Consider the following 16,964-nt stretch of genomic DNA (forward strand, 5'->3'; position numbering starts at 1 on the left):
AACTTAAAAGCTCTTGAAGGTGACTGTTCAAGAAATTTGGGGAAAACAAGAGGGAAATCGCGGCATGGCGCTAACTTTTCAGACTGTGAAATACTTGTAGATATCAAACATCAAATATCAATATACTCCGAATCAAATATCAATTTTTTTTATAAACTTTAAATATACAGTACAATAAGTCGTTTAATTTAATTTAACATACATTTAATGTTATTTTAAAGAATAGTTAATAAATTAATTATTATATTTAGAGTTAAATTTTCAACAATGAAAGAGACATAACTGAAACTTTAATTATTTCAAAATGTTATTTACAGTATGTGACGATAATTTTGAGACGAACAAAAATAATAAAGTGGACAATTTTTATGGGACGGATGAAGTATTTATTAATATTTTCTTCATCCTAAAAATAAATTCACGTTACTATTTATATTTGTTTACTATTTATATTCGTTTGATAATAAATGTTCGTTAATTGCTATATTTAAAGTTAAATTTTCAAAATTAAAATGGAAATAATTGAAACTTTGATAATATTTAATGATTATTTAGAGAAATGGACAATAATTTTGGGACAAACAAAAATATAAAGGTGGACAGTTTTTTTGGAACGAAACGAGTATACGAAATACTAAAAATCCATTTAAGTTTAAATTCCTTCATTTTTATAAAAGGAAGTCATTAATATTTTTACAAATAAATTAATCTTAATTATTTTATATATGAAGTTAGTTAATTAGAATCAGAATTTAAAATAACTTATTAAATAAAAGACAAAATAGACGATTTATCAATGTATCATAAATTGTATATTATTTGTTGGAAGACATTTTTTCAGGACGGGGAAGTATCCAATAAAATAAGGAATAAATATTTTAATATATTCTAAAGAAAATGTTTACTTATATGGTTTTAAGCATAATACGACTTTAATCGCTAATTTATAAATACAAGAACCTAAAACTCCATAAACATAACATGATTTTAAAATTAACCAAATGACTTGTGATGTTAATCTACGTGACTTCACAAACTGAAATAGGGTATTTCGTGTTTGATTTCTATTCGATCTGGCTTGTAAATTATGGAATTTATTGTGTTTTTATGAAACTAAGTAAATGTTTGAATCTTGTTAAAGAGGTGTTTCTCTATCGAAAATGATGTTGGTAATAGTTTAATTGATGTTTATGTAATGTCCTAAATTAATTTTTATGTCAAAAAAAATTGGATTTAAGGGTTAAAATCACAAATAGTCAATGCTGTCGCACATGAACTTGATCGGTATGGATCAATAATACGTATGTACGTTTGTGTAATATATCCGTACGTATAAATGATACAATCGTATTGTAAATTATAAATTACCGAAGTTTTACAAACATTACTAATCATCAATTTTCTTACTTTAGTTATGGGACATGGATTTAACTATCTAACTTGAGTTTTACATAAGCTTGTAATTATTTTTTCATTATATTATATATTATAAACAAATGATAAAAAAATGTTTTTGCCAAAATACATAGAAATTTATATAAATTATTAAATTATTATAATTATAAAAATACAAAAATAAAACATTAAATAAATAAAAATAATAATCAATCAAATATTATTCATAAAAACAAAAATTAAATACCAATAAAATAAAAGTAAAAAAATATAATAATTACAATTAAAGTATTAAACTATTTGGAGAGAAATTAGTACACCACCTCAACCGAAGACACTCCGTCTCTTCCCGTAATAAGAACCGGCCACCATCAACTAGGTCGTGAACTGCCACCCTTCGACGAGGTAAAATTCGGAGAACCACTACAAACCCGATCACATAACATTAGCAATATCCCACTCATATGCGAGCCATAGTACATCTACAACTCACTGGGTGGTGAGCCTCCCCACCGTCGACGATAGAAGCTGGGAAACCAAGATCTGATGAGGAGGTGGCCCGACGAGGCTAGATATAGGGCAAAAACGCATAAATGTAGCTAAAGAAGTATAAACAAACCACTGTGACCCCAACCACCACAAGAACAACGACGGGGGAGGGGTATGGTGAAAGTATTAGCTTCCGATTCATGTAATGTTACTTATACATATTTATATTTATACTCTACAATATTGTAGTGAATCAAATATCAAATATATTGTTACATAATGAATCATCATATCATCGATTTTCATTCATCTACAATACACTAATGTTTTGGGTAACTAACTCTCAAAATTAATTAACTACTTCATATCAAGTTTTTATTTTAATTAGGGTTTAAAATGTAAAATTAAATATCTTATATACTTTGTAGTATAGGTACATACAAATATATATATATATATATATATATATATATATATATATATATATATATATATATATATATATATATATATATATATATATATATATATATATATATATATATATATTGATTTAATTCATAGCTAAGCAACTTTAGTGGCTAAGTGGGGATAAAAAAAATCAAAAAAAAATTAAATTCATAAGTCTGCATTAAAATGCTCTCCTATTTTATATTTTTATAAGCCAAAAACCTTCGAAATCATTAAAAAATCGATGATGAATGATAATAATTGTGATGATTGATTAATTTATCATTCATATGAATATGAATAGTGATGAATAATAAATTAATCATTCATCAATATTCAGATGAATGATAAATTAATCATTCATCACGATTATTATCATTCATCATCGATTTTTTTAACAATTTTGTTATTTTTTTGTTTTGTAATTTTTGCGTTTTATTCAATCTGCATATTAAGAGACCATAAAAAGATAATTTTTTCAAAAAAAGAGTTTGAAATTTTGTTTATTCATTCTTAGCCGTTTTTAAGGTTAGCCATGAATCGCACCCCTATATAATATATATATATATATATATATATATATATATATATATGGTGGTAGGATTAAGAGGGAACTAACCAATCGGGGGGAAGCAGGGGAAGCAAATTTTTTTTTCGTTTTTTTAAAAAAAAAACTTTGTTCATTAACATTATAGATTGAATGAAAATAAGAACATTTAGAAGAGACACTTCGTGATGAATGTTATTATTTTGGCGGGAAAACGCTCGAAGAAGTAATATATAACAATTATCGTGTTTTTCGAGCGTATGTTGAGGTTTTAGACATTAGGGTCTAGATATTAGGGTTTATAGGATTTAAATATCAGGGTTTAGAAATTTATTGTTTAGGGTTTAGATTTAGGGACAATCACATGTGATTTACAGCCTTGGATCACATGTGATTAAGGATAAAGATGAAAACACGAAAATAAAGGAAGAGTAATCTGTTAAATCACATATGATTATATTAATCTAAGGGCTGCTAATCATATGTGATTGTCCCTTTAGTTTTGTGTTTTAATCTTGATCGTTAATCACATGTGATTCAACGCTGGTAATCACATGTAATTCTTCCGCCCATGACATGATCCAAGGGCTGAAATTTATCCCTTGAATCTCATTTTAAATTAAGAATTGCAAATGAATATTTACCATTTTATATATATATATATATATATATATATATATATATATATATATATATATATATATATATATATATATTTAGTGGTAGGATCAAGAGAGAAGTAACCAATCGGGGGGAAGCAAAATTTTTTTTTTTTTTTTTTGTTTTTTGAAAAAACTTTGTTCACGAATATTATAGATAGGATGAAAATATGAACATTTAGTAGAGACACTTTGTGATAAATATTTTTATTTTGGCGGGAAAACGCTCGAATAAGTAATATATAACAATTATCGTGTTTTTCGAGCATATGTTGAGGTTTTAGCTATTGGGGTTTAGATATTAGGGTTTAGATATTAGGGTTTAGAAATTTAGGGTTTAGGGTTTAGATTTAGGGTTTAGATTTAGGATTTAGATTGAGTTTTTAACACGAACGGTTTAGAGTTTAGGGTTTAGGGTTTGGTGTTTTGAGTTTATGGAATAAACCCAAAACACCAAACCCTAAACCCTAAACTCTAAATCGGGCTAAATTTTACTTCACAAAATATGAAAAAAACGTTCATATTCTTCACGAACAATATTATCTTGAATGTTATTTTTGTCGATCGTTTTCCCGCCTAAATAATAACATTCATCACGAAGTGTCTCTTCTAAATGTTTATATTTTCGTGTGATCTTGATGCCGGAAAAAAAATTCCAAAAAAAATGAAAAAAAAAAATTTGTTTGCCCCGTTTATCCCGATTGGTTACTTCCCCATTGATCCTGACAATATATATATATATATATATATATATATATATATATATATATATATATATATATATATATATATATATATATATATATATATAAAAGAAGCATTCATCCCAATAAAATTAAAATTAGGGTTTACCAAGTGGAGGATTATATCAAATATACACAATCGATTATCATGTTTATTGAGTGAAAACTATCAAGGTTGTAAAAGTCGCGAGTCGGGGACGCATCGGTCGAGACCTAAAAAGGACGCGTCGGCCGAGTCGGGGACGCATTGGGGACGCATCGGGGACGCATCGGTCGTTGACCAACGTTGACTTTATTGATAATTTCTTAAATATATATTTATATATGTATAAAATAGTTGATTCTGTACCATAACTTTCTTAAATAAGAATTTGAAATTAAATACAATAAAACTTCGAACTTAATTAATGTTACCGAGTACATAATTAGTAAGGACACAGAGAAAAGAGCGGCCCAAAAAATGAAAATGTACCCTAATTTTAAAAGATATCACATCTTCACAAAAATTTGAATGCTTTTGACCGTTTTTGACCAACTTTGACCGAACTTTTAGCTTTGACCATCTTTTGAATCGTTTTCAGAAAACACGGGACGGAGAACCCAAAAAAACGATGCATCGGCCGACGCGTCGGTCAAGTTGGCCGACTTTTACAACACTGAAAACTATAGAAGCTTGCAGTCATTCGAATCTATAAATATAGCGAAAGAGACGACGTGTCAGAATCCGCTAAACTGTGGTTGGTAGTGGGATCAATCCAATTCTCATCGTCATTCCCCAAAAGTAAGTATTGCCTTAATATACTAGATCTATTTTACTTATATAAGGTTCATTAATTTTGTGTTATAGGAACATACTGTACTTTTTTTTTTTTTTACCAATTCAAATTCAAATTATAACCCTAATTTTAATTTTTAACAAATTGATTTTCAAAGTATTTATAGAATTAGGGAGCAGGAAGAAATGTGTCTATGCAAACAAATCATCCAGATTAAATAATGAGACTAATGTATTCACTCGATTTTTACATAGATTATTACTTGTAGAATTAGGTTGTTTCTTACAACAGGCACTTGAATGAGATTTCTTGAATGAACTTGATTTATATTTCAATCATATTTATAATCGATTGGACTCGATGATTTTAGAGCTGATAATTTTCTTATTGTTGTTGTATATCTGTTATTGCAGAAAGCATTGCTGCCACGATTGCATAATGATTTGTCAATTAGGCTACTATTTTCTAAATGATTATCTTCCTTTGAGCAATGGAGAGTGGGAGGGAAATGAATGATGCAAATAGCTGATCAACAATATTATATCTATCGATGGAAAATCCGAAAGTAAAGAGAACAACTTTATGGTTTATATCAGCACATATGTTGTTGTTTGTGGCTTTTGCGGTTGGATCATGCGTAAGTTCTTAGTTTGAGTTTTATATACTCATAAAGTAAGAGGTACTCATCGTTTTTATTTATAAGGTTTGTTGATACTTGTTTCCTAATCTCATGGAATAAACCCAAAACACCAAACCTTAAACCCTAAACCCTAAACTCTAAATCGGGCTAAATTTTACTTCACAAAACATGAAGAAAAAAAACGTTCAAATTCTTCACGAACAATATTATCTTGAATGTTATTTTTGTCGATCGTTTTCCCGCCTAAATAATAACATTCATCACGAAGTGTCCCTTATAAATGTTCATATTTTCGTGTGATCTTGATGCCGGAAAAAAAAATTTCAAAAAAAACGTAAAAAAAAAAATTTTTTTTTGCTTCCCCGCTTCCCCCGATTGGTTACTTCCCTATTGAGCCTGACCCTATATATATATATATATATATATATATATATATATATATATATATATATATATATATATATATATATATATATATATATATATATATATGTTAGTGATTGAAGTATTATGGTGAGAATTGTGACTATACCAGTGCTTGATAGGTGGTCGTTCAAATGAACGAGATAAGCATACTTGTATGTGGTGATTCCAATGTTTAACAGTTATTTTTAGTTACTGGCGATAGTTTAGTTCCTTGAGATAAGCTTTTAATAATTCAGTTTTATTTATTTAAAGCACCTTAGGTGTTTGTTAAAATGTCTCGGTGACCAATGCTCTTGATCATGTTAATAGTTTCGTATGTGCAGTTTTAGGAAAACCTAACTAATTCTAAATGCACAGGAGGTATAAAGAACACCACTTACAATAAATAATGTATGAAACACACCGAGGAATGAGTTCACGATCTGATCAACTTAGATCATACCTTTAGAAAGAAGCTCCTATTCTCAGTATGACTTCAATCCAATTATAATGTATATTGTAGTCTGCTGTTAAACATGCGGTTGTGAATATAAGTTACATTAGTGTAAATACCTTGAATCTTTATTTCTAGAGTCTCGGGCCGGGCATATACTCGACTGAAACCTTACTACTAGTATCTACATAAATGGAACGCAGTTTGTGTCATAATAGACACTTTTTGTTAGTAATCGAATTCGTAGATTGAACTTAGATTGAACACAAATTAATTCATGTATTGTTTCAAATAATTTTTGGTACCAACATGCGTTAATCCTTTTAATCGTTTTACTCAATGTTAGATTTTGTTCATATTGCAGCTATTGAATAAGGAGCATTCTTAAGAGAGTTCCACTGACCGAGTATGATAGATGGTTTGACGTATGAACGTGTTCATCGAGGTTATGTTTTCATCTTTTTCGTGTTGCTTATCAGCTTACATTATAATTTTATTATATGTATGATAGGTTTAACAACTATAAAAAAAAACCCGCCTTTAACTGTTTCATATTTCACAGTAGATGATTACGCCACACGAAAATTAAGTTAAAATTTAATTTATATAACGTGCACCTTTATACTTATACATTGATGATTTATTTGTAGGTGGTATATTTGGATTAATAAAGATACATGTTGATCCAAGATGCTATGCGTTGCTTTTCATTATCTTTACTTTCTTTGTAAAATTTATTCGAAGTATTTATATGTTGGATTATTTATGAATTTTTTATGTTTAGTGTTTTCATGTTATGAGAATAATTTATTGAAATATAATTATGTTTTATTTCATATTTGTTTTTTTATATAAATTATTATTTATTAATTTGGTTTCCATAATCCTATTAAATAAAAACAGATCCGATAAAACATCACAAAATCCGAATATCCGAATTGGAATCGAGTATTCGAACCGGAGCCCAATATTCGAACCGGATCCAGATCTACTATGACTTTATAGGACGTATAATTATGTCATAATAAGCTTGATATAATAACATTATATTAGGACCCATTTTCATGGTACTTAATTAAATATAATTATATATTATGACCCATTTTGTGGTTTTAAGGTTTAAGAAATTTATATTAGGACTTTTTTATTGGTACTAACCTTAAAAATCATTATATTAGGACATTATTATGTGGTACTAAAGTAACATTTGTGTATATCGGGACTTTTTTTCATGGTACTAAACAAGAATATTGATACATTGGGACCTTTTTTATTGGTACTAATGTAGTATATTTTTATAATAGGACTCTTATTTGGATACTAACATAACAATATGACCATTTTTGTTAGTCCTTAAGAAATATAGAACTTAAATAGGACTTCTTTGTTGGTACTAATGTAATTTTTTTTTACTTTTGGGACTCTTTTGTATGTCTCAATCTAAATAAAAGTCACTCGATATGTACTTGTAAGGACTATTCTGTGTGGTCGTTAATTATATTATAGGACCCGATAATTGGTTTCATAATCTTATTACCTTTTAGGACACTTTTTTGCGTCTATACTTTATACGACCGCCTTAGTTGGTACACATCTCCTGTTGGTCCTATCAGGCCAAAAGGTCCTATAAAGTGACATTATAGGACTAATTTGGGTGTCCTATATGTACACTTTTGTTGTAGTGGATGATGACGCATGAAATGATGATATCTAAGGAAGATGATGAATAGTATATGATGGAGATAGGTGGACTGTGATGAATGGTTGACGTTGATGATGATGAGAGTGATGTACGAAGAAGGTGATGCGTATGATGATGATAAGAGATGGTGACGAGATGAATATGTGATGACAACGAATGATGTTGAATGATGATAATGACGATCGGTTATGTTGTTGATGTTGTTTACGAAGATTAATGATGGTTATTATGATGATGATGAAGATCGATTACGGTGATGACATAATAAAAATGATGATTATGGTAAGGATGTGATGATGATGGATAATATTGTTATGATGATGATGATGATGATGATGGTAGGATTATGATGATGATTAGAAGCATGATGATGAGTATGATGGTGATAATGATACATGATGGTATAATTTTTATTAATATTATTAATATTAATATTATTATTATTATTATTATTATTATTATTATTATTATTATTATTATTATTATTATTATTATTATTATTATTATTATTATTATCATCATCATCATCATCATTATTATTAGTATTATACTAATACTAATATTAATATTATAATTATTATTATTATTATCATTAATATGATTATTAAGATTATTATCACTATTATTATTATTATTATTATTATTAATATTATTATTAGTATTATCATTAAGATTATTAGTATTATCATTATTATTGACTTTATCATTTTATTATCATTATTAGTATTAACATTATTATTAGGATTATTATAAATATTATGATTTTTATAATTATTATCATTAATATTATTATTATTATTATCATTATTATCACTATAATTATTATTAAAATTATTAATATTAATACTATTATCATTATTTTTATGATTATTATTACTATTATTAAAATATTTTAATTAATATATTAACATTAATGATTTACCTTTTAAATTAATATTAATTAATTATTTTAAATAATGAAAATTAATATATTTAAGTTATTTATTAATATAATATTTAAATTAAGAATACATATAAATAAAGTATATATTAAAAATTAATATAAGACTTTTATAAATATAAAAATATATAAACTTGTTTAATTATTATTATATGTTTTAATATATATAACTGATATATGTTCGTAAATCCGAGGCCAACCCTGCATTGTTCAGTTCCTTCGTATGCATATTTTTCTACAAAATATCGTATCGTGAGTTTATTTGCTCCCTTTTATTTAAATGCTTTTGCAATATATATTTTTGGGCTGAGAATACATGCGCTGCTTTTATAAATGTTTTACGAGATAGACACAAGTACTGAAAAACCTTCCTCGATTGAATTGTTATACCGGATATCCTTGATTATTTTAGCTTGGTAACCTAATAATTAGTGAACCGACCACTAATTGACGAGAATCCTAAAGATAGATCTATGGGCATTAACATGCCCCAGTCAGAGAATTTGAACTACTTTAGTACTTCGAGGTTTATTTAGTATACAGACGGAATTCCTCTGTGTTTGGGGATATTCTATATGCACCTTTGTTAAGGTCGGTTACCAGGAAATGTTATCGTGAGAAGGATTTTATACAGATGGGTATTCCTGTATTGTTTTGTACACGAGATACGTGTGCGGTTAAATATTTGAAATCTTGTGGTCTATTAAAATTATTTGAAAACTTTGTTTATGATAAACCTATGAACTCACCAACCTTTAGGTTGACACTTTTAAGCATGTTTATTCTCAGGTATTAATGAAATATTCCGCTGTGCATTTGCTCATTTTAAAGATATTACATGGAGTCGTTCATGGTATATTTCAAAAGACGTTGCATTTAAAACTATCATCGAGTATCATATTTGGGAATCATCACAGTTGTTATGTTGTAAAATGTTATTTAAGACGATTGTCTATATGTAGAAGTCATCAGTTGTCAAAAACCTTGGATTTAGATACGATGTGTCTTTTAGAAGATTCTAATGTTTGTAAAACGTATCATATAGAGGTCAGTACCTCGCAATGGGACCAGATGTTGATGTATTCTTCCATATGGATTTGGACGGGTCGTTACAGTTGGTATCAGAGTGTTGGTCTTAGCGAACCAGATTTTGCATTAGTGTGTCTAACTGGTCTTTGTTAGGATGCATTAGTGAGTATGGACTTTGACCGTGTCTGCATGTTAAAAGTTTTGCTTATCATTCCTTGTCGAAAAGTACCCGTTTATCATTTTTAGTCTAGACACGTCTTACTACATATATTGCATAGATAGTGTATAGACAAATTCATATCTTAGCATATCTATTTCAGTAAACTTTACCTGACATCTTTCGAAAATTCCTCCGTAATTTATGGGATTTTAGTATTATATATACATATGTAGATTATGTATTGAAGAATACCAATCTAAGTCCTATAATCTGCTTCATATCAAAAATCATTTCCCTGATTGTATAAGATGGATCCCGCAACTAGTTCGAGTTCCTCGAATCCGACAGCTATTCTGATATAGATTTCACACTTGATTCCTCGAATTCCCCGAGCTTCAATGGTAGCGTAACTGAAATGAACCAACTAATTGGTCATCATCTTTTCTGGATGAATTGGGGATGGGTTCGTAGTCGACTTGATCAATGGAGACAAGAAGAAGGTGATCCCTTCCACCCACCAAATTGCCCTCTTGGTGAAGAACCTGAAGCACTTACCGGCGAACCAGTCTGAAACACCATCTTCACCCTCATTTCCAGGATATCTCACCACGATTATATAATATCTAAAATTCTAGATCTTATTCATCCCCTTGTTCCAACCGTCAATCATCCTAGAGTAATAGAAGAAGTCAACGAGCTTCGTGCTCGAGTAGTGACTCTGGAGAATATGATGCACAATTTGCAATCACCAGCACCAACAGTACCACCAGCATCAGCACCAATAGCACCAGTACTACCAACAACAACATCCGTATCACAAGCCTCAACATCACAATCTGTACCTCGAGCATCAACATCTTACGCACCATAGATACCAAGGAATACCAACAACAATAAATGATGAAGTATTGATTCATAACTTCATTGGAGAAATATTCTACAGAGATTATGTAATCTCTAAAGTGTTAGAGATTATTCATTCCTAGTTCCAACCGTAAATCAGATGAGATTAATATGATATTAACTCATTAAATCCATAATTACATCTGAAGAAAATACATATGTATGTATATTTTCATAAAGATTGTAATAAAAATTCTTTTGTACAAACTATTAATTGTGAAAATATTTTAACGGGTAGGTAATACCGGGAAAATATTTAGATTTCACATTAATATGTTACACTATACATTCTTCAATTCTGATTCAACAGTCATTAACTATCCTACTTACATCCACAAGTATACGCATCCGTTCACCAAAGAGCAACCATTTTCATTCAAATTCAATTACATTTTCATTCAAATCCGAGGCCAACCCTGCATTGTTCAGTTCCTTCGTATGCATATTTTTCTACAAAATATCGTATCGTGAGTTTATTTGCTCCCTTTTATTTAAATGCTTTTTCAATATATATTTTTGGGCTGAGAATACATGCGCTGCGTTTATAAATGTTTTACGAGATAGACACAAGTACTGAAAAACCTTCCTCGACTGAATTGTTATACCGGATATCCTTGATTATTTTAGCTTAGTAACCTAATAATTAGTGAACCGACCACTAATTGACGAGAATCCTAAAGATAGATCTATGGGCATTAACATGCCCCAGTCAAAGAATTTGAACTGCTTTAGTACTTCGGGGTTTATTTAGTATACAGACGGAATTCCTCTGTGTTTGGGGATATTCTATATGCACCTTTGTTAAGGTCGGTTACCAGGAAATGTTATCGTGAGAAGGATTTTATACAGATGGGTATTCCTGTATTGTTTTGTACACGAGATACGTGTGCGGTTAAATATTTGAAATCTTGTGGTCTATTAAAATTATTTGAAAACTTTGTTTATGATAAACCTATGAACTCACCAACCTTTAGGTTGACACTTTTAAGCATGTTTATTCTCAGGTATTAATGAAATATTCCGCTGTGCATTTGCTCATTTTAAAGATATTACATGGAGTCGTTCATGGTATATTTCAAAAGACGTTGCATTTAAAACTATCATCGAGTATCATATTTGGGAATCATCACAGTTGTTATGTTGTAAAATGTTATTTAAGATGATTGTCTATATGTAGAAGTCATCAGTTGTCAAAAACCTTGGATTTAGATACGATGTGTCTTTTAGAAGATTGTAATGTTTGTAAAACGTATCATATAGAGGTCAGTACCTCGCAATGGGACCAGATGTTGATGTATTCTTCCATATGGATTTGGACGGGTCGTTACAGTTGGTATCAGAGTGTTGGTCTTAGCGAACCAGATTTTGCATTAGTGTGTCTAACTGGTCTTTGTTAGGATGCATTAGTGAGTATGGACTTTGACCGTGTCTGCATGTTAAAAGTTTTACTTATCATTCCTTGTCGAAAAGTACCCGTTTATAATTTTTAGTCTAGACACGTCTTACTACATATATTGCATAGATAGTGTATAGACAAATTTATATCTTAGCATATCTATTTCAGTAAACTTTACCTGACATCTTTCGAAAATTCCTCCGTAATTTATGGGATTTTAGTATTATATATAAATATGTAGATTATGTATTGAAGAATACCAATCTAAGTCCTATAATCTGCTTCATATCAAAAATCATTTCCCTGATTGTATAAGATGGATCCCGCAAATAGTTCGAGTTCCTCGAATCCGACAGCTATTCTGATAAAGATTTCACACTTGATTCCTTGAATTCCCCGAGCTTCAATGGTAGCGTAACCGAAATGAACCAACTAATTGGTCATCATCAATGGAGACAAGAAGAAGGTGATCCCTTCCACCCACCAAATTGCCCTCTTGGCGAAGAACCTGAAGCACTTACCGGCGAACCAGTCTGAAACACCATCTTCACCCTCATTTCCAGGATATCTCACCACGATTATATAATATCTAAAATTCTAGATCTTATTCATCCCCTTGTTCCAACCGTCAATCATCCTGGAGTAATAGAAGAAGTCAACGAGCTTCGTGCTCGAGTAGTGACTCTGGAGAATATGATGCACAATTTGCAATCACCAGCGCCAACAGTACCACCAGCATCAGCACCAATAGCACCAGTACTACCAACAACAACATCCGTATCACAAGCCTCAACATCACAATCTGTACCTCGAGCATCAACATCTTACGCACCATAGATACCAAGGAATACCAACAACAATAAATGATGAAGTATTGATTCATAACTTCATTGGAGAAATATTCTACAGAGATTATGTAATCTCTAAAGTGTTAGAGATTATTCATTCCTAGTTCCAACCGTAAATCAGATGAGATTAATATGATATTAACTCATTAAATCCATAATTACATCTGAAGAAAATACATATGTATGTATATTTTCATAAATATTGTAATAAAAATTCTTTTGTACAAACTATTAATTGTGAAAATATTTTAACGGGTAGGTAATACCGGGAAAATATTTAGATTTCACATTAATATGTTACACTATACATTCTTCAATTCTGATTCAACAGTCATTAACTATCCTACTTATATCCACAAGTATACGCATCCGTTCACCAAAGAGCAACCATTTTCATTCAAATTCAATTACATATTCTGATTTTGACAAGTCAAGATTTAACAGGTGGCATAATGAAAAAATTATGGGAAAAATAAAATTGGTTAAAAACAAACTAATTAACTACGTAAAATTTTGTTAAAAATCTATACTAACCATATCCTAGCTAACTTTTTCTATATCTTACATGTATTTAAACATGTCATGAATATTTTCTTGTAATATACTAGTCTTGGTTAATTCCGAGACAATATAATATAATCTTGATTAGTTAAGACAATAGTTATGCAATACGTCAGATAAATTGTAAGACACATGTACACAATACGTCTGGGTTAATTGTAAGACAATACGTATACAATGGGTCATGATTGAGTCTTAGACAATACGTATACAATACGTCTTGATTAATTCTAAGATTATATATTGGACTATTAGACTATTGGACTATCTATGGACTACTAACATTGGAGTAATAACATTAGACAATTGAAAAATTATTAAAAGTATGAAACATTAATTATAACATATTTTGATTAGATTACATCATCTTCAGCTAAACATTTCTTTAAATTTGCCACGTGATTTCATCTTGACGATTACAATCTGCGTTCAAACTCTTCAAAATTCTTGAAAACACCTCGGATTGATAACCATTGATTCATATATGAGAATGCTGATGAAGCAGCAAAAGCTATAGATGGTCTTAATGGCCAAAAGCTTTATAATAAGGAATAGTGTGTTGGAAAAACTCAGAAAAAGAGAAAATTTGGAACTGAAAAACAGATTGAGCAAAATATGAAGGATACCGTGGACAAATCACGAAGATTAAACCTGTATATAAAAAATCCAGATGATTCAGTATCTGATGAAATTTTTAATGAATACCTTATTCCTTACTTATCTTAAATCCTGGAGGAAAAATTTTCTTCATTATCATTTGATTTTGGATATTTTAAAATTTCTAACATATCATCATATCTTTCAGTATAAATATCTTCAATATTTCTGAAGATATCTTCATAACTATTCTTGTCCAAAATTATTTATCACTTCGTCCTATCTGTGTTACATTATAAAGGAAACTGTTTTAGTTTCTATATTTCTGTGAAATTCGAGTTTAAGCTATGAATGATTTTTGGAGAAGTATTGGGAATGGAAAGCATGAGTTAGTATAATATAATGACGCTTAACCAACGTGGTTATATTACAGTGAGTCATTCTGAATTTTTAATGGAACGTGATGATGGTAATGATTGACAGACCTTATCCTCATCATGTGACATGTTACATAACTCTTTCATTCTACTTAACCTCTAAACCATAAGACCCTAATTTCAAAAGTGCAACTGTATAATGATTAAAGTTGGAGGATTCGGGTTTTAAAGTGTTTATCGCACAAATCATGTTATTTTCCTACATTTTGAAGCTCGTATGTCATTGCGGGTTATATAGGTTGTGGGTATAAGTTTGAATGGTTTAAAGTGCAAGAAAATGTCCATGAATTGAAGTTCAGAATGTGTGAGGCCCGCTAGTTATGGTGTGAGACGCGCACGTGTGAAGAAAATGCAACCAGCCAAAATTTACACTTGGTGTGAGGGGCGCACTTTTATGTGCGCGGCTCACACAATTTGCACTTGGCGTGAGGGGCGCGCTTTTATGTGTGTAGCTCACAAAATTACACTTAGTGTGAGGGGCACGTATTAAAGTGTGCACGGCGCGCACACCCCCTGATTCAGCATACTTATGATTTTTGTAATTTAAAAGAAGGGTAGTTTGGTCTTTTCACTTCAGGGTCGGTTTTGAGCCACTAAAACTGATCCAATATCACTCTTATCCTCATTTCACCTTCTCAAACACTTTCATCCATTTCTAGAGGGAGGAACCCATTTTAGAGAGAGAGAGAGAGAGAGAGAGAGAGAGAGAGAGAGAGAGAGAACTTGGTTTGAGGAAGAAGAAGAAGAAGAGTGAATCGGGTCAAGTAGCGAGAGTTAAAGTTGTTCACCTCGTTCACAGCTACTGTAACAACCCGTCCTAATCCATCTGGACGAAGTCATCAACATTTGGTCCCATTGCGATGGTCGACTCCAAGTAATGTCCTTAAAATGAGCAAATGCACATCGGAAGACTTAATTCGTACCTGAGAATAAACATGCTTAAAAGTGTCAACCAAAAGGTTGGTGAGTTCATAGGTTTATCGTATCAATTATTTCAATATATTAATAGACCACAAGATTTCATAATCATAAACATAATACACTCGCAAGTGTATGTAAAGCATTCTAAGTGGTTGAGCACTTGGTAACCATACTTAACATTTAATCACGTCGCATATTCCCTTTATTATGAAATCTCACTACACCGTACCAAGTGTAGTCACCGAAACGAAGTACTGTGCAACCGTTGAATACTGGTCGTCCAGTCCGGTTGGGGTTATCAGGCCCGATAGATCTATCAACAGGATTCGCGTTTACAATACCATATGTAAATAGTAGTTACCAAGCTACAGGGAAGTATGCCAGTGGTACAACTCAACGTAGAATATATTTTTAAGTACTTGTGTCTATTTCGTAAACATTTATAAAAGCAGCGCATGTATTCTCAGCCCAAAAATATATATTGCAAAAGCAATTAAAAAGGGAGCAAATGAAACTCACCATACTGTATTTTGTAGTAAAAATACATATGACGACATTTAACAAGTGTAGGGTTGACCTATATCATTTATATATATATTAACATGTATAATTGTAATCGAACAAATTTATATATTATTAATGATTTAATTGTTATTTTAATTGGATTTTTCATTAACAACCTTATTAATTATATTTATTATTTATTATAAAGTATTAATATAGTTATGTTATGCGTAGTAAATATAATTTTATATAACTAATAGTTATTTGATAAAATAATATTGATAATGATAATTACTAAAAGTTGTTTTATTTTACAATAATAATAATAATAGTTATTATGATAATAATATTGATAATATGAAAATAATAGTATTTATGTCAAAATAATAATAATGATAGTAATAATAA

The 16,964-nt window shown here is 30.0% G+C and overlaps 1 long non-coding RNA gene across 1 annotated transcript; it reads left to right on the top strand.

The window, feature by feature from the left end:
- Nucleotides 1–4,940: 4,940 nt before the first annotated feature.
- Nucleotides 4,941–7,202, top strand: LOC139844836 (uncharacterized). Its single transcript, XR_011758110.1, has 3 exons — nucleotides 4,941–5,064; nucleotides 5,473–5,696; nucleotides 6,923–7,202. It is a non-coding gene; the product is annotated as an uncharacterized lncRNA (long non-coding RNA).
- Nucleotides 7,203–16,964: the final 9,762 nt, after the last annotated feature.

The sequence above is a fragment of the Rutidosis leptorrhynchoides genome, chromosome 4 (assembly GCF_046630445.1).
Source record: "Rutidosis leptorrhynchoides isolate AG116_Rl617_1_P2 chromosome 4, CSIRO_AGI_Rlap_v1, whole genome shotgun sequence".
NCBI classification, from domain to species: domain Eukaryota; kingdom Viridiplantae; phylum Streptophyta; class Magnoliopsida; order Asterales; family Asteraceae; genus Rutidosis; species Rutidosis leptorrhynchoides.